At 35.0% G+C, this 9,305-nt stretch overlaps 1 long non-coding RNA gene across 1 annotated transcript; it reads left to right on the forward strand.

Moving 5' to 3' along the window:
- The first annotated feature begins 2,030 nt into the window (after positions 1 to 2,030).
- LOC133522831 (uncharacterized) lies at positions 2,031 to 3,575 on the forward strand. Its single transcript, XR_009800136.1, has 2 exons — positions 2,031 to 3,003; positions 3,416 to 3,575. It is a non-coding gene; the product is annotated as an uncharacterized LOC133522831 (long non-coding RNA).
- Positions 3,576 to 9,305: the final 5,730 nt, after the last annotated feature.

Here is a 9,305-nt window from a genome sequence, read left to right on the forward strand (position 1 = left end):
ATTTGTGGAATGCATTTATTAAGAAGATTTTTCAAAGTGTTTTCAAATGAATAATAATTATCATTTACAGTTTTATTTTTAATAATTACAGTATCCCATTTTATTTTTAGGAGTTCATTTTTAAAATTATTTATATTTTTATCACTAAATAATCTTTTCCGTATAACCCATGGCTGAGTATTTATTGAAATAGTTGGTGTACTGATTAAAATACCCTTGTGATCAGAAAATCCTTATTCATTTACACTCAATTTCCAGTCCGTAGTTTTAAAATTTGTAAACAATAAATCTATACAAGTAGAGCCAGAAAGTGTTATCCTAGTGGCCTCCTGAACTCTTTGGTGAAAATTATGTAAGAGCATCAAGTTACATATTCTATGTTTTTCACTGTTATCTGAAAGAAAATTAATATTTAGGTCACCTCCGATTATCACACGTTTTTTGAACAATATCCACACTAGAGGCGGGGCGTTGTACCGGAATAGTTTTTGGAACAGGTTTTTTGTAATAGACTACTTTTAGCTTGTCGAGTATTTAAAAGTACGAACTTTGATTTCTGAAATAAAACAAATATGAAACTTTCATCACCTCGTACCTCCATTCTTACCGTTACTTTAAGCAAAACAAAATTTTGTTAACAGACGGTCGTCTGGGCGTCTGTTGTATCTAAAAATAGTGTAATAATATATAATAAAAATATGTCAATGGATTCATAGCCTTCACTCAAAACGTCATAATATTTCCGACCCCTACCGAAATAATAAGTCGATATTTGCATAAATAATCCTTATTTGTAAGACGCCTAAGACCGGCAAATACGTAAACTGCCTATTGGGGGTCATACTCGTAAAAGTGGTATTTTAGACGTACTTTTGGTACGAGTAACAGAGACGTACTTTTGGTACGCAGTCCCAGCTCTAGTCAGGATTCTAGTTGTCAAATATAAGCGTGTCGAATACGTATTAGTTAACTGTCAAATGAAATTAGATCAACGGTAGACTTTTTTGTCGATGGGTATGGCTGCCATGTTTGGATTTATGACATTTGAAAGGGGATCCTAAGGCAGAGAGTAGTTTTTTCTGTACGATTTTGATTCTTCTACTCGACGCAAGATGGAGTTAGCTGCCAAATTCCGATCTTGGCGTTATAAAAATAAACCGCAAGAACCATGACAATGACATGCAGTTGCGTCGATGTAGATCTATCATAAAAACGTACATGTGACAATTGTCCAGGATTTAAAAAAATCTTGACAATTAATAAATGTCAAAAAGAAAACTGATTTATTATAAAAATACAAATTATATATAAAGTTTGATTTTAAAACCAATGGTCGTGGGTCCTAACCCCGGCTCTTAACAATGAACATCTTGTAACTTGTGTGCAAAATATCATTTAACTTTTACCAATTACTTTTCGGTTAAATAAAATATCACGAGGAAGAAGTAGCCCCAATAAGGTATATTTTCCCCTCTGGGTTAGAAGGTCAGATGGCAGTGAGACAGGGAGAGATAGTGAAGAATGCGGCAAAATAATCATTAATTGTGTTGTTAGACTAGCTTTTTTGTTAATATGAAAATTGACGCAACAGCAAGCTCAAAGCCCCTATGAGCCAGAGCCTGTTAGGTGCAGGCTTAATTGGCTCATCCGAGGGAAGCGGAGCTTCGGCGACTAGCTGGTTGCGTCTGCTTATCAACTTCTTCCAATTCACTTTTACATCAACTCCTTATAAATTTGTAAATTAAGGTCAACTTTGTAAGAACTAATACCTGTGCCATACTATAAATTGGACGATATGCCTAATTAATTGTTATTAATGTTGAATTTTTAATGGCGTATAATATAAGACAGCGGTCGTATAATGACTGAGAAATTTGGATTTTTCTGTTTGAATAAACAGCAAACTGGAGACATTGAGATTAATTATAAACTTATTATTTTAGGTGTTATCAAGAAAAAAGGTCTTAACAGATTTATGAATAGGCATTGGCAGAAAAACAGGCGTCCGACTTTATCATGTAGTCTATATCTATATGACCTCTGCCGCCGACTTTTTCACCCGTTGGCGCCTGTGCCCAAATCCTTCTAAGACCGAAGTTTGCTGTTTCCACCTGTCCAATAAGCTGGCACATAAGACCCTCAGAGTTAGATTCCGGGGTACAGCCTTACAACATAACTATTCCCCAAAGTATCTCGGTGTTACACTGGACAGAAGCCTGACATACCGATTGCACATAGAGAAGCTAAAAAGTAAAATAAGGACCAGGATATTTTAATTACGATACATAAATAACTACTAAAACATGTTTTCTGCAAGAAATTAGTTATCTTATTATATTATAAAATATTTATTATCCATCTGTGATGTTTATTTCTTGTGAAGATATCGAAGTTTCGCTGTGTAGCACTTATCGATATATAATATGATCAAAATCGACCCGTCCACATCCCTAAAAATCCACACATACACATTTTTACGCACATATACAAAGCAGTATAACCACCAAAATGGCTACGGCTTGAGTATTCAAATTTGTATTGAGAAAAGGCAACTATATCCTGTCTTTATTTGCCTCTCTATCGCTCGAATATGCAATACGCATGCACTCTTCGTCAAAATCGGTTTCAAACTTTTTCGACTGAGTACGCGCAATAAACGCCTAGTAGTAGTATTTAAATGTTTACCGTATTCATTTAAAGCATCGTAGGACAATGCCGCTATGTAAACTGTAAGGTGGGTCTTAAATTAGTGTGAGTTATTTTGGCACCGGACTCAACCTTCACGTTACAATATTTAAAGTATTGCGCTGTCATAGTAACGAAAATGATAAACACGTCAATCGGAGTAAACAAGTAACTAAATGATGCAAACAAGAAAATATTGCAAAATAGGTACATATATATGTACCGATAATTATTTTGTGTTAAAAATATGAGGCAAATTATACTGCCCGATTATACGGACTACATATTAAAAACGATTATCTTGGAAACAGTCAATAGGTGAACAAAGTTATAGTAAAATTGGTGCATAATTTCAGGGCTTGCCTGGCCCACGCATGATGTACCTACCTACCACGACCACGGCCGTCTCCTATTACTATTTTTTTCTAATTCCCTAACTAGCGAACAATATTTCATGTTCATAGTCTAGAATTTAAAACCTTAGCTACATATTTGTGGCGCTTGGGGTTGAAGTTGAAACCCTGGGGTCCTAGCGTGGGTCTATGAGGAAATGTCAAAACGCCTTTTAAAGGTTTCTGGTGACCAGAGGCCTGGCCTATATTTCAATCGGCGGATCAGCATTGTTATCCAGAGGGGCAGCAGCCTTCTGGACACACCACCGACCGACCAGAATTTATTTATAAGTTTTTATCTTAAGTGTTTTTATGATATTTTATATATAAACTTACAGATGTCGAACCACCAGCAAAGTTTTTGAAGAGGTGTAGTTCCTGGTACCAACTGGAAACTGAAACTAATAATCTACACTCAAGAAAATGAAATATAGTCACAGAAAACTTTAATGTTTTATTTTATTAAAGAAAAACGTTAAAAAAATGTGTAAACAGAAATATATATTTTTAATTCGTAGTTGAATAACATAATATGTATTTAATCTCCTGTACATAGGAATCGTCTTTTTGTAGGTTTATATAAACAATAAGTACTTAGGTCGATTTAGGCATCAACTCATCACACCAAAATTTTGTTCTAACCGGTCACACCGCCAAAAGCAGTATTATTTGTTTCAACCCGTCACAAGTAGATTTAGTTCTATTAGGACACATCGTAATTTTGTAGCTATTGGTCAAACTGCAAATCTGTTCCTATTCGTCATCCCGTCAAACTGTTCTAACTAGTCACAAGGAGGATACCTAAACAAATTTCACTACCCGCCAAACGTGTAATATAGACCATACAGTAGGTCTTAATGGTGATGGCGACTGTACAATGGGGTTGCGTATACATACAAAGAGCATTCAAATAGTTGGTGATAGACCAAGTGACCGAGTTACTAACAGTTATATTATATCTTTTTTATAAATAATGTAATAGCGTAATTTTTGGAAAAATAATAAAGGATTCATGAACCATCTCGTAATTTTAAAAAACGGACTTTAAATCATATGCCTGAAAGATGTGTTAAGGTATACTTACAACTTGGATCGTGAACGTGGTTTAGAAGCAACTGGGTGCGGAGTAAATTGCTTGAATTTTTTTAGAATTTTGAGCGTTTCTAGGAGAATATGTGGAGCGAGCATTATTCGACGTGTAGGTGTGGGTTCAACAAAAAGATCGCATGTCAATAGTGCTTTATTGTCGTTAAAATTCAATTAATAATCGCCTTTATCGACCATCAACGTGTGGTCACTTTTTAATTGATTGACATTGTCAGGTATAGTTTCACTACTCGCCGCCGCATTATTCATAGCGCATTACTTATCCTATCGGATACAAGATGTCGCTGATTCTTGTAAAGTTATGTTTTAAAAAAAAAGACGCCTTACTCTATGCCATATATTGTATGAAAGGAAGGGTATTCCCTGTCGTACGTCAAAAAATCCAAGATGGTGCCCAAGCCCATGGACAAAAAAGTCTAGCAATAAAATCAACACTTGTCAAAATTTGACATTAGCAATCCACAGTCAGGTGACAATCAAATCAAACCGATCCACTTCGAGTTCAGAGCCATTACAAACTGTATAGTAGTAATAAACAAAGTTGATTTTAGTTTGATTATTTTTTCTATGAATGAGTTTTGATTGTTCCAAATGATAATATCCACAGTTGATAGAATCAACACTTGATACAATCAACATGCGATAGAATCAAGTGTTGATTTGATGTGGACGCGAAATTTGACAGTTGTGCATGTCGAATAAGGCCCCTGAACTCTTTGGTGAAAATTATGTTATGTGCAAAAGTAAGTATTGATTGTTACTTTATTTGTCAAACTATCCATTATCTATGTTACTAGTTAATGTAGATAATTAGGTATGTATCTGTCATCTCACTAGACGAAATAAATTAATAAGACGAAAGAAATCATTTTAATGGCTTTCCAAACTGTTTTGTGCAGTTGGTTTTTATTTCTGTTAAAGATTATGTCGCTTTCAGTACGGACCAAACCAAGATCAATAAATAGAGGACCTTAATTCCCAATTTGATAATAAAAAAAAATAATAGTGTTCAGTAAAAATTAATAGTTTCGGCGAAATCATTAATTTTGTGTGGTTGTTGAACCAATATTTATATAGGACATTATTACACAAATTGACCAAGTCCCACAGTAAGCTCACAATAAGGCTTGTGTTGAAGGTAATATATGTTAACATAATCTTGTAAGTTGATGATTTTCAAAAGTGTTAATGTGACTAAGTCCAAAATGTCCTTACTAAATAATGGGCAAGAACCCAGGAGACCAGCATCATAGGTACATATTAACTAGATTTGATTCAAAACTGTTTTGATCAAATTGTTAATTCTTATGGTCCCTATGATTGGCCTTCGATTGATTCGAATTGAATTGCTGGCCAACACTGTTGGAGAGATATATAGATTATTGGCTACGTGCGACGTGCATAGTGGGGGTAAGTAAAACGATCGCAGCGCATAAGGTGGTAAAAATTAGAACCAACTGTGTAACTGAACAAACGTCATCAGAAAGAGTTAAAGCACGCATTAGAATAAAGAGTGATTGCCTAATTACTACAGTTTTCTCTATTATAAAAGTATACGTTCAGTACGCCTCCGTGTATGTGATGAGAGCTCAGCAATGTACCGAATGAAGAGGTGCCTAATGAAAAGAAAGTGCAGTGAAAATTATGAAATTACTCGTAATATGTATCCCACTAAAAGCATTTTTATGTAAAATGTTACCAAGACGAAACCATAAGGCTCGCACCGTCAAAAGTTATCAGATCTCTTGTTGAGCCAAGCTTCTAACTCTACAAGCTCTAACTTCACAAACTCTACACCTCAGTCAAAATATGTGGCTTGGCCGTTTCTTTGGTTTCGCTACCGTCACATGGGCGTAAGGTGAAAATTTATTCACTATTGATTATTTTTTATTAGGGTTCCGTACCCAAAGGGTCAAACGGGACCCTATTACTGAGACTCCGCTGTCCGTCCGTCCGTCTGTCACCAGGCTGTAATAGTTAGTTCTCATGAACCGTAATAGTTAGCCAGTTGAAATTTCTACAGATTATGTATTTCTGTTGCCACAAATACACAAAATAAATAAAAACTAAAAACAGAATAAAATAAATATTTCTTTTCAATCTCGAGGTTCTCATCCAATCACCGAAGTTAAGCAACGTCGGGCGGGGTCAGTACTTGGATGGGTGACCGTTTTTATAGATAATTGTACGGTACCCTTCCTGTGCGAGTCCGACTCACACTTGGCCGGTTTTTTTATACAATACTTTTTGTAGCAACCAAACGGCCAAGCCACATATCTTGACTAAGGTGTAGAGTTTGTGAAGTTAAGGCTTGTAGAGTTAGAAGCTTGGCTCTACAATAGATCTCATAACTTTTTGACAGTGCGAGCCTTATGGTTTCGCCTTGGCAACATTTTACATGAAAATGTTTTTGGTGAGATTTCACTTATTTTTGTAAGTTACTTAAGACAATTTTCCGTCCCCTAATTTAAAGGGTGATTTACTATCAAAAACCCTGAAATTCGTATCTGGGGGCATCTTTCATTTTTGTACGTGCACGGGTTATTTTAAACGTTAAACTTGTATGAAATTATAACTTTTATTCGACATTTGCACCGTCTGGGCTATCAAAATCGCTGCCAACTTATCTTGGTCTGACTCTATCAAGATGTATGCTGCAGGGATAGTTGACAATTGGGTTCATATATATCACTGTGTACAAACTGGTTGCATAGGGATAATTGTGACCCTTTATGTACATAGGTACCTATTCTACAGCTGTATTGATATACGGGATACACGTCATAGATAAAGCACTGCTGGTTCACCCGAGGCAATACGATCGGTAAGCTGTAAGAATAACACAGAGCTTGTATTCCCAATATTCCCAGAATTCGCCTCAGGTGTCAGTATAAGTGCGATCTCCGGTTACGCGCACTGATAATAAGTCTCGAGTTCACAAGTATACAAGTTCGTATTAGACAAACGCTCGTCTGCGTTCAATTAGAATTTACATTTTTTATATAAATAACAAATATTATAGGACAATTTTAAACAAATCGGCCTAGTCCCAAAGTAAGCTCAATAAGGCTTGTGTTGTGGGTACTAGACGACGATAAATATAAGACACAGGTATATATCAAAATATATAAAATGCCCTTATCAGGATTCGAACCCGGGACCTCCTGCTTCGTAGCCGTAATATGGCCTCAAGATTCGTAATAACTACCCATATGTTAGGCGCTTAGCACATTGGACCCGATTCGCATGTCGCTCCGACGCACTGTGCTGTGGGCTGAAATTCGGCTCTCATTGATATAGAAACCGAAGTTGTCATTTTTATGTTTTTTTTTTATTGAAATAGGTTTTGCCCAGTACGTTTATCCTAAGTTATAAGTTACAGACGATTTTAATTGAAAATATTAGAGTTATGATTTTTTTTTCAATAAAAATGTATGGAGCCGGAACAATATCTCAAGAACCGCAACAAATACGGTAATATCCTCGCAGATGGTTATACTACGAATTATTAGTGATTTTTTTGGCATACTACATATATCCGTCACGGGTGCAGTTTAAAAAAAATCATGAATTTCTTTTATAAAAAAAAAAACACAAAAACCAAAGTCAACATTTTAAGATTTATTTGATTGAAATGGGTTTTGCCCAGTACTTTTATGCTAAGTAATTAGTTTCAGACGATTTGAGTTGAAAATAGTAAATTAATGTATTTTTTTTCAAAAGAAATGTATGGAGCTGGAACAAAAAAATCTAAATATCTGAAGAACCGCATCAAATACGGTCTATACAACAAATTCGTTTGTTAACCAAGGGAAGAGAGGCACTCATTTCTACCGACGTAGTTTCGAGCGCGAATAGTCCGAGGCTAAAATGATGTCTTTCACCTGAGTTTAACACTTTTACTTTTCATTTCGAATAGGAGGACAGTAAAATATGTTTTTTTAAACATGACTGAGTATAATTTTTTACCCATCAAAAACATAAATTTGAAATGAGAGCCAAGTTCAATATAAAATTAAGATAATGCGTCGTTGTTGTCTTCGCCTACAAAAGAATTGAGAATAACGTCCCAAGTGAAATAAATGCATTGTGTAAATAAATAATTGTCTGTTTAAATTTAAGATTAAATATATATTTTCTATTAAGCAGCAAACATTGTGGTAATATCAAGAAACAAGAAATTGTTATATAAATTCATTTTAGAACGTTGCATATTCTTGTAACTAAAAATTCAGGATTTTAACACAGAACTTGGCATCCATATAGATCTCAATTCTTTTGTAGGCGAAGACAACAACGACGCATTATTTTAATTTTATATTGAACTTGGCTCTCATTTCACATTTATGTTTTTGATGGGATATCATTACTTTTTGTACAGAAATTATGTTAGTGTTAATAATGTTTTTTTTTTTGTAAAATTACTGTATTTTCTACGTTTACGCTGTATAGTTTTTTTTTGTGTTATTTTCTATATTTTCTTGTACCTTCGAAATATTAGGATGAATTGCCCATTCATTATCTGCAATTTTTCTTACACGTTTTCGGTTTATATTTAATTTGGCCAAGTCGGGCCGGTATAATCTGCGTAGGCGGTTGTATTCTATTATAGAGTTCTTGTGCCTTGATTGGACTTGGATCTAGATTAACAAGATGTACTCCGTGTAAGGTTTTACATCTAGGGAGTGCAACGTAAGCCTGCCCTTTGCTAAATATTGAAGAGCCTATATCAAGAAGAGCGCTGTCAAGACTAAGGTCTTGTGATTTGTGGATAGTAATAGCATATACTAAGCAAATAGGACATTGTTTCCGTTGAACATATGCATTACTTAATATTAACTTAGTCTTGACACGTTCTAATTAGTACATTAAATTGTGATTAAATTTGATTGTAATTTTACGTGCGTTATTGTTGCTGTTGACGTCCCAATGTACCTTTTCTATTTTTCCAAGGGATCCGTTTACCAGCCGCTTACTGCCATCTATGTTTCTTCGCAACATTACACGTGCACCTATTTTTATTGTGATAACATTTTCTGAGCCAGAGGTTCATCATCATATATTTAAGAGTTAGACTCTTGTCGGTGGAGCGATTTCCATGTGTGTCGGTCCTCTGCCTTC

This window comes from Cydia pomonella, chromosome 11 (genome assembly GCF_033807575.1).
Source record: "Cydia pomonella isolate Wapato2018A chromosome 11, ilCydPomo1, whole genome shotgun sequence".
Lineage (NCBI taxonomy): Eukaryota > Metazoa > Arthropoda > Insecta > Lepidoptera > Tortricidae > Cydia > Cydia pomonella.